The sequence below is a fragment of the Pristis pectinata genome, chromosome 16 (assembly GCF_009764475.1).
Source record: "Pristis pectinata isolate sPriPec2 chromosome 16, sPriPec2.1.pri, whole genome shotgun sequence".
NCBI classification, from domain to species: Eukaryota; Metazoa; Chordata; class Chondrichthyes; order Rhinopristiformes; family Pristidae; genus Pristis; species Pristis pectinata.
This window is the reverse complement of record NC_067420.1, coordinates 6,189,116-6,203,097: the sequence shown is the minus strand read 5'-3', so window position 1 is coordinate 6,203,097 and position 13,982 is coordinate 6,189,116. Positions and strand designations below refer to the sequence as shown.

The following is a 13,982-nucleotide window of genomic DNA, read 5'->3' as shown; positions in this document are numbered from 1 at the left end:
TGATTTTTATTACATAGTATAAATAATTTGGATAATCTGAAGTTTATGCACGCCAAATTTATAACATTTGGAGCTAATTTTTTTTTTAACTCTGAGAAATACTCTGTGGTCAAATGCTTCATCCTGTTACCATGTGGTTTCTTTTACAAAGCTTATAATTTGATAAGCTGTCAAGTACTTAAGTTAGATTGTGATATGCATTCAGAGCATCTCTTGTAGACAGTTTCCACTGTGGTTGTTTGCCACCCTCTGAAAAAGCATTGAATCATCAGTTGATGGAGTGCTTTGGTTCTTAAATAATGTGTGTATTTTGATTTCCTTGCGCATTCTAACTTGCAGCTTGGCCGTGCGTCAAGAAATTGCAAGTTGAAGAAAATATTCTATTTATTTCTTTGCCTTTTTTTCCACAAATTCTGTTAGAGCAAATTTTATTCCGTATCTCACATTTTTGGGTGGTAATTTGAGAATTCTGTACAGCTGAATTTCTGTTACCTGAACGGCCATAAGGTGGGGGTGGTGGAGGGAGCAGGGGCGGGGGGACACCTGTACCTAAAGAAGATAAAAATCCAAATACTTTTTGTGAGTGTTTGGGACTGATTTTTTTCATTCATATATCCAACCAGATCAAGTTCTTCTAGGTTTTGCCTTCTGTGTCACCCATTTCTAGCTAAGCATACAATCTAGTGATCTTCCACAGATGCTTAAGTTCTGGTAAATCATATATATATATATATATATATATATATATATATATATATGTACATAGATAGATAGATATGTACATAGATAGATAGATATGTACATAGATAGATAGATATGTAGATAGATATAGATAGATATACACATAATATTTCATTAATTTTCAGACCTTGACAATTTAGCTTTTAATGGTTTGAGTTGAGAATAAGGTTTAGACCAAAGATGGTAGAGATAACATCAATGCTAGCTGTTTACAAGCCATGAAGTCAGTTCTAAGCAACTCTCAGAGCTAATGTACAAAATGTAAGTCTGGTAGCGTTGTACTTGGTGGAAGTGTTATTTGAGTATTTTTTTTAAATAATTTTCTCTTCCTTGACCTGTCTGATTTTTGAGGTGGAATGAAGAATAAGGCCTTGCCTGGCAGTATACAAAACTCGTAAAAATGACAAACAGCCTCAAAACGCAGCAATACTCTCAATAAAACTGATCCCCCAAACAATGTAGAAATCCAAAACAATCCAAGTAGCCTGTGACCAAATTGACTTAGTTTAATTTCTTTTCATTACAGGATTTTTAGCCACCATTTATATTTTGTAATTGGATTTTTTTTTTGTGAAAGTGGAACCCAATATTCACGTGGGTGACATGACATTAGCAAAAAAAATTACTGCATTGGGGCTTTGGAGAGACATGAGTGTGATTTCATTTAAGCTACCACCATACCCAGCATTCTGTCAGTTATTGAGGAGAAATTGAATTACATGTCTTATTTTTAAATCTCTGGTTAATTTAGAAATTTCTTGGGAAAATGGAAATTACTTGAGTTCCAGGGACTTGCATTTTTCCCTCATTTACAAAGTTTAAATTTTGAACACAGCTTTGATCCATACGATGAACAAGCATTTGTAAATGAAGATGATGTAATGCAGCCACTTCCAGAGATGGGAATTATTGAGTGAGTTGATATAAAGATTGTGACCTTGGCCATTAGAACTGGAAGCAAACAATAATTTGGCAAAAAGATTGACATGAATTAAGAGAGCAAGAAACTTCAGAGTCTGGGTCACAAATACAGATCGCATTTTCTGTGGGTTTTTAATTTATGAAGATGATGATTGACACTGTACATGAATCTTTGTTAAGTAGAAAGGAAAGTTAATTATCTTTTTCAAGACTCAATTTTAACATCATTGTGTAACAGTGGAATTGCCTGAGAGGGCTAGGAAGTTGAAGATAGGTTAACAGTATTAAATTCCAAACCCATTTATCACATCTGCTTCCCAGATGGCATGCTCCCATATTTAAAAAAATAAGATTTGCATTTATTTAGAGCTTTTCACTTTATTTTCTGGTTGTCCAAAATTGTTTTGCAGCCAATTAAATAGCTTTAAAATGTAATCAGTGTGAATGGTGTACTTCCTAGTACCATCAGTCACAAAAGGCAGCCTCGGTACACTGGAGATGGAATCTGCCCATTCTTCCAAGCGTTCCTATTTGGTGTGTGGAGGCTGTGTTATTTATCTTCAGATTCAAATGCTGGAATACAATATATTTAGCAATGCTGGAAGTACTGAAAATCTGTGTGAATTTCCTGAGGTGAGGGGCACATTTCCCAGAGCTTTCAAAATATAGATTTTTCAATTCCACAGTCTGCATTTTCAAATCGCAATCATATATAGCCACTTCTCTCCTTGTGATAGTAACAAACACCTTTGTTGTAACTGCAGCATCTCGTGAATTCCCCAAAACATCCTGGCTTGGGAGTGGGAGGATTGATTACTTTCTGCGTTATTGCCCACTGGGAACTGTACATGCCAAGCCTGAACAGAACTCTGCTTCTTTTTAAACTGCTCTGATCCCTGTTTACAGGCTTGCTGAAAAGATTTCCTGTTTAGTAATGATTGGATCTGTGCCTCATGTGCTTTAACGTCCTCTGTCAGGCCCACAACTGGACCAGTGTTCTTTCCCAGGCTGCTTTTCCATGAATTAAACTAGAATCTATTGTATTACAACTGAAAATGTTAACCAAGTCTGTGTTCCAACAATCCTTTCTCTATTTTCTTTCTTCCCAGAAGTGTTTGAGTTTGTTTGTCCAACAAGATGCTTTCTTCAGAGTGCTCCTAATAACTAAATGATTTATTTTATTTTGAGTGAAAATTGGAATGTAGATCTAAAAATGCTCTGCCATTTAATTAGGTCAAAGCTGATCTGCAACTCATCACATTGGCCAATTTCTTTTGAAAACCTTGTCTAACAATTTGGTAATCTCTATCTTGAAATCTTCAATTTGTACTTCGTGTCCACAGTCTTTAGGAGTACAATGTGGAAAAATTATTACCTTTTCACCTTGTTTTTCACTCCTGATTTTTATTTCTAATTTTAACCACTTAAAGGCTGCTCATCCATAAACTGAATATCTAAATAAAAACAATGCTGGAAATATTTAGAAGGTCAGGCAGCTTTAATAAAAGTAAAATGTTTTTTGTTAATAGCCTTTCAACAGAACATACTTGACCAATTCAGTATTTCCAGTATATTCTGTTCTGATTTCAAGTTATCAACTTACGTATTTTACTTTTAAGTAGGCATCTCTCCAGCTAAACATCTGCTCCTTTATCCTTAACATGATCAGATGTTCTTGTATTTAACCACAGATATTTCTAAATCAAAGAAGAATTTAGAATACAGCTAAATTTTGCTCTTCATAATTTAGTATTCAATTTTTATCTTCCTGTGGGGTTGACTGCCAAAGATTAACAAACTGTGGTGATTGTATCTGAGAGAGAGTGATTGTAATGATAAACTGTGGGCCACTTTATAAAAATTACGATGTTATTCTTTCCAGACGGTGAGAATACTTAACGTGGCTCAAGGTTGGGGTAATGCATTCATTAAAGTAAAGGGCGATTTGTTAGCTGAGTATGTAAGGGCTTGGAACTGGAGCCAATACTGTGTTTGCATTTTTTTTAAAAATTATAACCGTCTGGATTGATCAGATTTTGTCAAAACCAGGAAAAGTGGTTAAATTAGAGGAGACAGTTTGGAAATTACATGAAAGGTCAAGATATCTGAAGGTGTCGGAAGATTTTTAACGGAGGCAATTGTATAATGCAATGCATAGAAAATGGAGAGAAACCTAGAAGTATTTATAGACTTAATGCTTGGGAAAGCCAGCTAATTCAGAGTGCGAAGCAAATAAAGTGTGAAGGATGTAGTGAAATCAGTACCATATTTGTAGTGTTGAAGTGGGAGTAGATTCTGAGTGCAATGTCTAGAGGCTTGGAAGACCTGAGTATTGGTGACAATGCAGATTCAAGGAAGTAACTGGACCTTAGACTCAAAAGATAGCATCTGAGATGGTCCTGTTGAAGTATGTAAAACTTATTAAAAAGTTCACCTAGAATATTACATTAAATTACAACTGTAGAATTGGAGAATGGGAATCACATTTATTGAATATAGTTATTTTGGGACTAATGGCAGAAAATATTTCACCTGAAGATTCAGCTTTTAGAATAAACCCTACAGTGGAGACAAAATTTCCACAATAATTAAACAAATAATTAGATACTCTAATAGGGCATTAATATTTTTCCTGGATGAATTAAGATGGGGCTGAATGGGCTCCCTTATCCTTAATAATCTTGTGATATGTGAAGGAACTAATGTGGCTTCAAATGTTATAATGAAACCCAAACTTGAGATTTGCATCATGATATGGCTTGGTAAAATAGATGGGTTTTGTGATTTACAAGACAATATTTGCTGTTATCTTAATGTATACACCACTTGAGTCAGTGATTTAAAGGGAAGAGGAAAAGTGTAAAGAAAATATATGGCGGGGTATGCAGTCGGGAACTCACTATTGAAGTTTCATCCATTGAACAGACCCACGAGTAGTCAACTGTATGCCCAAAGGAAGGCAAGTTTCTAGCAAACCTCTAAATCGGTAATCAGAACCACATTATTGGCTACCCTACTCAAGGCCCCATTGATCATCAGCAGACGTTTCAAAATGGGGTCAATCACTACTCTGTTGAGGTGACCAGAGTGGGGAGTAAATGCATCCTTGGCAGAAGCAACCGTATCTGTGAACTAAGTGCTGTGTTGTTGAACTTCCTGATTATGAAGGCAGGGCAAAATTAATCACGCTTTTCAAATGCTACTGGCTTGGGTACTGATAAAATAGTAATAAGAGGGATCAATACTCTTGAAATTTAAATTTATTGCAATTAGTAAACTGACCTTGTGTTTTAACAGTTGAGTTGATTGCAGTTGAGCAGGGGCAGGCACAGTAGTAAAGCAGTTAGCGTAACGCTATTACAGCATCAGTGACCTGGGTTCAATTCCACCTGCTGTCTGTAAGGAGTTTGTACGTTCTCCCTGTGTCTGCGTGGGTTTTCTCTGGGTGCTCCAGTTTCCTCCCATATTCCAAAAACGTACGGGTTAAGTAGTTGTGGGCATGCTATGTTGGCGCTGGAAGCATGGCAACACTTGCAGGCTGCCCCCAGAACACTCACAAGATCACAAGATAAGGGAGCAGAAGCAGGCCATTCGGCCCATCGAGTCTGCTCCAAGGAAAAGGGAAAAAGAAATGGGGTGGGGAAAAAAAAAGAGAAAAAAGATGCATTTCACTGTGTTTCGATGTTCATGTGATAAATAAAAAATGTATATTTATCCTATTATTTATTCCTGAACTTCATTGCACCAGAATGCACTCAACTGATTTACTAATGCAGCTAATTGTTTAATATAATTGTCAAACTGAATCCACCCAAGCCTCCGAAGTTTGTGTGATCTGCTGATATTTGTACATGCAGAGAAGGAGCTAACTGCAAACATGGAGAGGTTGCCAAATGGAAGTAGAAAATTAATATAATTAGAGAATGCATAGGAACTGTTCAAAGAAAATACTATTACCTCAAAAAAAAAGGGAACAAACAGTAAGGGTTAGAGCATACAAGCAAATGAGTGCACTAACAAATGGAGTCTAGGCAAGGGAAAATGGTAACAAGACAAATAGGTCTGTAGTGTGTATATTATGTGTCTTAAAGTTATAAAGATGTATGTAAAAAGGCTATCTAAATGTGTGAATCATTTGTAAGAAAATGGAAATGGGCTGCTGAGTGATCGAGGCTGGGAGTTGAATATCCATGAATATTTGATATTTTGGAAGGACAGGAAAAGAAAGTAAGGTGGTATTTTAGTGAAGGATGAAGAATATTAGTTCAGAAAATGAAGGTGTGGAATCAGTCTGGGTGGAGTTAAGAAACACCAAGGGAAGAAATTAGTGGGAATTGTCTGTAGGCCTCCAAACAGTAATGGTAATGTAGAGGATTGCATAAAGCAGGAACTTTAAAGATGTATCTAGCAAGAGTACCACAGTAGTCATTCATGACTTTAACTTGTGTATAGATGAGTCAAGCCAAATCGGTAAAAGTAGGATAGAGGAAGATTTCCTGGAGTGAATACAGGATAGCCGTTTGGACTAGGATATTGAGAAGCTGATTAGGGATTGGGCACAGTTTGGATTTCAGCAACAAAGGACAAAGAAATCGAGAGAAAAAATAGAATATAAGAATAAACTTGCAAGGAATATAAAAATGGACTGCGAAACTTCACTAATCTGTTTATTGTTGCATATTTATAGAACTACTTCATCTCCTCTAGTCAGAAATACGAGAATTCATAATGGGGATCATGGAAATGGCAGAGCGCTTAAACAAATACTTCAGCTGTGTCCTCACAGAAGAGGACACAAGCAACTCTCCAGGAATGTTAGGGAACCAACAATCTAACGAAGTGAAGAATAATGAAAATTAGCATGAACAAGAAAACAGTGCTGGCAAAATTAATGGTAATGGAGGCAGACAAATCCCCAGATGTTGGAAATGTGAAATAGAAGGAGAAAATACTGGAAATATCTGCAGATCAAGCAACGCCTGTGCACAGAAAGCAGAGCAAACACTTCAGGTCAATGATCCGAAACTGAAAGGTGATTTACATTGCAGAGAAGGAGACAGTTGGGAAGAACAGGGGGAATGTCTGTAATTGGGTGGAGATGAAGCTGTTGAGTTGATGCACTGTTTTCAGAGCTGTCCAGTTATTGGATGGGCATTTAGAGGAAAAGAAAAGCTAGTTCTGATTAAGATGAAAAACACGATGATGCTGGAGGAACTCAACCGTGACCTGCATCTCCCCGTTACCAATCGCTTCGACTCCCCCTCCCACACTATCATAGGTATGACAGTCCTCTGCCTCCTTCACTGCCAGAAGAATTCCAAGCACAAACTGGAGGAACAGCACCTCATTTTCCGTCTTAGAACTTTGCAGACTAACGGCATGAATATTGAATTCTCCCACTTTGGGTAATCCCCACCCCGACTTCACCACATCCCCCCCCCCCCCCCCCCCAACCTTGCTTCTTCTCCTCCTCCCTTTCCTAGCCTTTTTTCTGCTTTTTTTCCTCTCTCTCCTTACCTTTGACCCATCCCCCAGTGGATCTGCTCTCCCCTCCTCCCCCGCACCTGCCCATCACTATCACTTACCTGCATCTACCTATCACCACCCTGTGCCCACCCCACCTCCCCTCTTTTGTCCACCTATCACTGCTCTGCTTTTCCCTCCCACATATTGGGCTTCCCCTTTTCCTATCTTCAGTCCTGAAGAAAAGTCCTGACCCGAAACGTTGACCGCCTGCTTTTCTCCACGGATGCTGAGTCCCTCCAGCATCATCGTGTTTTTCATCTAGAGTCCAGCATCTGCAGTCCTTTGTTTCTCTTCTGATTAAGTTATTGATTTAAAGTGTTTTTCTCTCCAGGGATCCTGTTTGACCCGCTGAGTGCTTCAGACATTCTTTGTTGAATTCCGTTTTCTCCAGAGGGCTGGTACCGTGCCTAGATGGAAGAAAGGTGCTGTTCCTTGGCCTTACACTGGATTTAGGTGGAAGTGTCAGAGGCTAAAGACAGATTAGGATGGGACTGGGATGGAGAATTAAAGTGACAGACAACTGGAAGCTCAGGGTCCTCCTAATGGACTGAATGGAGGCATCCTAAAACGTGGTCTCCTCATCTGCATTTGGCTCCTCCAATAAGGAGGAGAGCACATCATAGGCACCAAACGCAATGCACTAAATTACTTCGCATGGATGGAGTAATTTGGATGGCAGGAAAGGAAGAAGTAGGAAGACCAGTGTTTCATCTCCTGAAGGTGTTGGTGAGATGACTGAGCCAAGGAGTCTGAGGGACAGGCCCTGTTGTATTGGTGGGAAGGGCAGACGTTTCCATCACTTTGAATGGGCATTTTGCAGTTAGTAGCAGAATTTGCATAGCAAATAATTTGGCTTTACTGGAAGCTCCCAACTGTTCTTTGTGTTGCATGCCACAATTTTTTTTAAATTTCTTGGTCGGTGATTATGGTATATCCTTTAATTATAGATTAGATATATTCTTTGCAGTTTCCATGTACTTCAGAATGGAGGAGCCTAGGCAAATAATAACTTCCCTGAAAAATCCCCGCTCGATGTACTTCACTGTTCTTTACTATTGAGGTATGTGTCAGAGGACAAAGGGAAGACAGTGGTGGTATTATTTGTGAAATGTATCTATAGGCTTCATTTACCAGTGTGTTGCTGAAATATAGAAAATCTGGTCTGACTAATCTGATAATTTTTCCAGTCACTAAAATCCCTTGAAGTATTTGAATTCCATTGGTCCCTATTTGGAAAAATTTGAAGGTGAAAATTTAAAAGTTGGTATTCACTCTAAAGTTTGAGTGCTATAGTGAAATAGCAGAAATATTTAGACTAGCTAAAGATCTGGTGTTTGGAACAGCTAATTATATCACTGGAGTGCAAATCTGACCAAGAGCCAAAGGTTTCAAACAAAAAAAAATTGAAATTTTGTAATTACCCCATATGTGCTTACAGATGCAGTGATATGATATTAATGAATTCAACAACTTGACATTCTTCAAAAGAAATCACTTTCCTCTTGGATGATAGTTATCCCATCTGTACTTGCGTGTCCAAAGAACTTAGTGTGGCCAAATTAGAAAATAAAGAAACTATTTTTCCCCATCTTATTGTCATAGGACTGTTAAAGTGTGGATAAGATGCTTTGCAAAGGGATATGGGTAGGTTTTTAAATGTGCACACAGATGGCATACACAGTGGGGAAATCTTGCTACCAAAGTGCATAACCTCAGAAGAGAAAAGCAGCATATTATTTAATTGGCATTGGGGTTTTAAGTAGTGATGTATAGAGGCATTTGACTGTTCATATACAAGGGACGTGTAGTTAACATGCAGGTACAGACAGAAATTAAGAAAGCAAGTGGAATGTTATTGCCAGGGGAATACAGTACAAGAGTAAAATTCTTGCTGTAACTGTATATGGCTTTGGTGAGGCCACACCTGAAGTATTGAATATACTTTAGTTTCACTTAAGGAAAGGTATACCAAAAGTTCACTGGATTTGATTCCTGGGGTGAGGTGGTTAACAAGTTTACAGAACGGGTAGATATTCTCTGAAGTTTGGAAGAATGAGAAATGATCTCGTTGAAGCATATAATTTTCTGAAGGGGTTGTTTCGATGTTCTGAGGATCCTTGCTCCAGTAGGGGAATCATGAAGTTGGAGGTGTGATATCAGGGCAATGTAACAATCACAAGACTGAGATAGAGGATTTTCTTTTTGAGTGTTGTGAATCTTTGCAGTTTTGTACCTCCTGAGAGCTGTGGATGTTAACATTAAATGTATTGGGAAGGTGAAATTAAAGCTAAAGATCAGATCAGTCATGATCTTATCAATTGGTGGAGGAGGCTGGAGAATCCTTAAGGACCTAATCCTGCTTCTAGTTATGTTTGTTATCACATGACTATTTGTAGCAATTAGTATACAAATTTGATTTATGGATTATAGTGTTATAGAGCTCTTTTACAATTACATTGTAGAAAATTACTAATCAATATAGGAAATAAAACACCTTCAGTACTATAAATTCCAAGCAAACTCATCACCAAGCTCTGAGACCTGGGGCTCAACACCTCCCTTTACAACTGGATCCTTGACTTCCTGACCAATAGACCACAATCAGTAAGGATAGGCAGCAACACTTCCGGCACGATTATTCTCAACACTAGTGCCCCACAAGGCTGCGTCCTCTGCCCCCTTCTCTACTCCTAATACGCTCATGACTGCATGGCCAGATTCTGCTCTAACTCCATGTACAAGTTTGTGGATGATACCACCGTAGTGGGCTGTATCTCAAATAATGATAAGTCGGGAGTACAGGAAGGAGATAGTGAGCTTAGTAACATGGTGCCTTGACAACTTTTCCCTCAATGTCAGCAAAACAAAGGAGCTGTTTTCCTGAAGTCATTGACTTCAGGAAGGGTGGGCAGTGCACATGCTCTTATGTACATCAACGGTGCTGAGGTCAAGACGATTGAGAGCTTCAAGTTTCTGGGAGTGAACATCACCAAATAGCCTGTCCTGGTCCATCCATGTAGACGCCACGGCCAAGAAAGCTCACCGGAGTCTCTACTTCCTCGAGGCTAAAGAAATTTGGCATGTCCCTGTCAACCCTCACCAATTTTTTTTCAATGCACCCTACAAAGCATCCTATCTGGATGCAGCATGGCTTGGTATGCCAACTGCTCTGCCCGTGAGCACAAGAAACTGCAGAGTTGTGGACACAGCCCAGCACATCACAGAAACCAGCCTCCCCTCCATGGACTCTGTCCACACTTCTTGCTGCCTCGGTAAAGCAGCCAACATAAGCAAAGACCCCACCCACCCCGGACATACTCTGTCCTTCCCCCTCCCCATCGGGCAGAAGATACAAAAGCCTGAAAGCATGTACCACCAGGATAGCTTTTATCCCACTGTTATAAGACTGTTGAAGGTTCCCTAGTACGATAAGGTAGACTCTTGACCTCGCGATCTACCTCATTATGACCTTGTATCTTATTGTCTGCCTGCACCACATTTTCTCTGTTGCTATTGCATTTCATCTGCATTCTGTTATTTTACCTTGTACTACATAGATGTACTGTGTAATTAATTGATCTGTATGAAGCATATGCAAGACAAGTTTTTCACTGTACCTCGATACATGTGACAATAAACCAATTACAGTTCCAAAGCATTTCAGATTACCTCAATGAAGTGTAAAGCTTTGAGAACTCCTGATATTATGTAAAGCACTGTATAAATGGAAGTTTTCCCATTTTTGCAAATATCAACCAGTCAGAAGGTAAATAACATATAACATTTGCTGGCTGTGTATGATGGACACCTGGATCTAAAACAAGAGACTCCTTGTATTAATTTGTTGGTTAAAAAGTGAGTATGAATTTAAATGTCATTAAATTTACTGAATTCCCTATCCATTGAGTCATTGTAGCTCTCTGTGTGTACAGCTTGGCTCCTTGTGTTTGAGCTGGGCAGTCTGCTAGTAGTTAACATTTACATTAGAAACCTTCAGTGAAGAAAAGCAGTGGTTTGTAGTGTGACATAGTTTCCCCTGCCAACCTGGGTCATATTAGTAAGCTGAAAAGTGACCAGGATTCAGAAAAAGGTGTTCATTTTCATGCACACGTAGGATGCTGAGAAACCTGCAGATGAGTGTGTTCAGAATCGTTCCATCTGTGGAATAAACCAACCACACTGATAGTTATTCGTGAACAAATTTGTACCGATGGTAGGTGGTGGTGATAAGATCCCTTCTTATCTGTCCCCATCCTTCACAGTCATCTCCGTTCCCTTTCTGGCATGAGAGCACCAGTTTTTCCTCCTGTAAATTTTCAGCATTGAGGTAATGTACATATGAAGTTCTGTTCCATAACTACCCAGGTGGATATTGAGGACTAGCACCACTGTTGACCTGACCCCTTTCTAAACGTACACTAAGATCACTGGAGCTGCCCAGGTCATTCTCTTGTTTTAAATTTGAAACGCGTTTGTGCGTGGGTTAAATGTATATGATTTAGTTTGCCAGCTACCTCTTGAACGTACAAAGCTAACCGCAGGTGAAGTTCAACCTCAGTTGTTCCTTCCTCTGTTATAGCTGTAGCAGGACAGTAGATGAAATGTTTAGGGAGTGGGAACGTAGGTTTAAAAGAAGCACACCATAAAAAAAGAGCTGCACAAAACAGGCATTGCTCATAAGAAGACTGTAATTGTTTTATTGCCTTGTAGTTTAGTTAATTGAGTTTTTTTTGGATTGATTTTTCTTTGTGGCTGATTTCAAACTCGTATGTTTGACTTTAGCCTTGCTACTTATTTTTTGTGTAAGTTTTTTTTTCTATCTTATAATCATTATTATTAGCCTTGGCTCAGTTAGAAGCATCTGATTTTTGAGTTGATCAGTAATCCACTGACAATTCACTATAATACTGAGAGTGCTGCATTGTTGGAGCCTTTCATATGAAATATTAAACCAAAACCCTGTATGCCTTGTCTTGGACTGAGAAGAAAGACAATACTATTCAAAGTTGCACAGGAGAGTTCTCCCAGTGTAAGTCAATAGTTGGATCATGCTCAACCCAGCTCCATGCCTTACATTCATCACTCATGATTGATTACCCATCATTGCACTTATCTTTGGCAGCTGTGGGGTTGCCAATGTCCTGCTAGTCTGGTTGTTCTGCAGTTTGGAAAATGTTGTTAATTTAAAAAAAAAATTAAACCACATTCACTTTGTGTAAATGAATTAAAAACTGATATTAAAGTCTTAATCAAAAACAAGCCACTTATCTTCAGAGCCCTTCTAGTGAAGGTCAGTGAATGGGGTGGTGCAAGATGCACCAATAGTGGCTGGCGATGAGTCCAGAGGTAGGGCAGAAGGTTGGGTGCACAGAGTTAGAAGTTGGAGCGCGCTAGCATGGTTCCCTAAGGAACATCCAACTGAAGAGGAGCATGATGTGGCACAATATTAATTCCTCAACCAGTGTCACTAAAACATATTTATGGTCATTATCTCATTGCTGTTTGACTTTGCATTGTGCACAATTGACTGCTGTATTTATACTTCACAGTTGTGGTGATGCTTAGAAATAATTCATTATCTGTGATATCCTGAGGTCCAGAAAAGCACTGTGTAAATGCAGGTTTTTTTCTGATGCAATTGTGTTACATTCTGGCCTCTTATATTTTGCTCCTAGGTGTGTCTAATGTCCTAGTTTGCACTGCTGTCATGGGCTTCAGAGGCATCTTTTGACCAGCTGTGGTCTAAGTTCCGGATGGTCTATCTACTTAAGAAATTTGTCTGTTTACACCTCATTCTCTCTCTTCTACCTCAACCACCTCCCCCCCCCCCACCCCCAAAGAAATAAAACACCTGGAAGTAGTTTTAATAAGAAAAACTTGATTCAATGTTTTCCTTTTTTTTTTGTAGTCAATGTGAATTCATCTGTTAGTGAGTTTACTTTGAATAGTATTGTGTTTCCCGTTTGGTTATCCATTCCCTCTCAGGACCAAAGTTACCTACGGCTTTAGAACAATACTATATGTGATGTGGAGAAAGTGCTTATTTGAGAAACCTATTACATACTGCTAGGTGTGAGAGAGCCTCATTGATAGATGAGGCTGCAGTTTGCACTGTGCTAAGTAGTCATATCAAGATTTTCTTCCTTTATCATCTAAGTGGCTTTTTTTTAAGAACTGGATTTTAAATATATAAATTATGCATAAAAGTTCTGCATTAAGCTCTTGGGTTATCCTCAGAAGGCAAAAGGTGATATATGAATGTGAGGCATTATGATGTATAAAAATAAATCTGAAAAACAACTTTACTTTATTTCTGCCCAATTCCACAGATTACTATAAAATTCAAACTCTCTTTGGAGATTGAAAAGAAATTTTGACTAGAGCATCAGGAAATCCCTGTCCTTCATTTGTGCTACTGGATCTTCAGCATTCAACATCTGGAGCAGATAGGCAGGGTCTCGGTTCAATGCAATGTTAGTACAGCAAAAGAAAAAATGAACTTGCCTTTCATGGTCTTGAGTCATGCTAAAGCTTTCAAAACCAAAAATTAACTGGGAAATACAGCTGAAAATTTTCAGTGTACACCCAGATTCATGTGATATGGTAACCGACAAGATAATCTGATTTAGCAATAGTTGGTTAAAAGATTAAAAATTGAGAACAAGCCTGCTTTTGAGGAAATGAAGAGTTATGGCAGGAAAGTGGAGTTGAAGCCAAGATCAGAGCAGTCATGATCTTTCTGAATGGCAGGTCAGGCTTGAGGAGCTGTATGAGGAGCTCCCATTCAAATTTTG

At 38.7% G+C, this 13,982-nt stretch overlaps 1 protein-coding gene across 2 annotated transcripts in view; it reads left to right on the top strand.

Moving 5' to 3' along the window:
• rab22a (RAB22A, member RAS oncogene family) overlaps positions 1 to 13,982 on the top strand; it is a 47,514-nt gene that overhangs the window by 19,729 nt on the left and 13,803 nt on the right. The gene's annotated exons all lie outside the window — the stretch shown is intronic.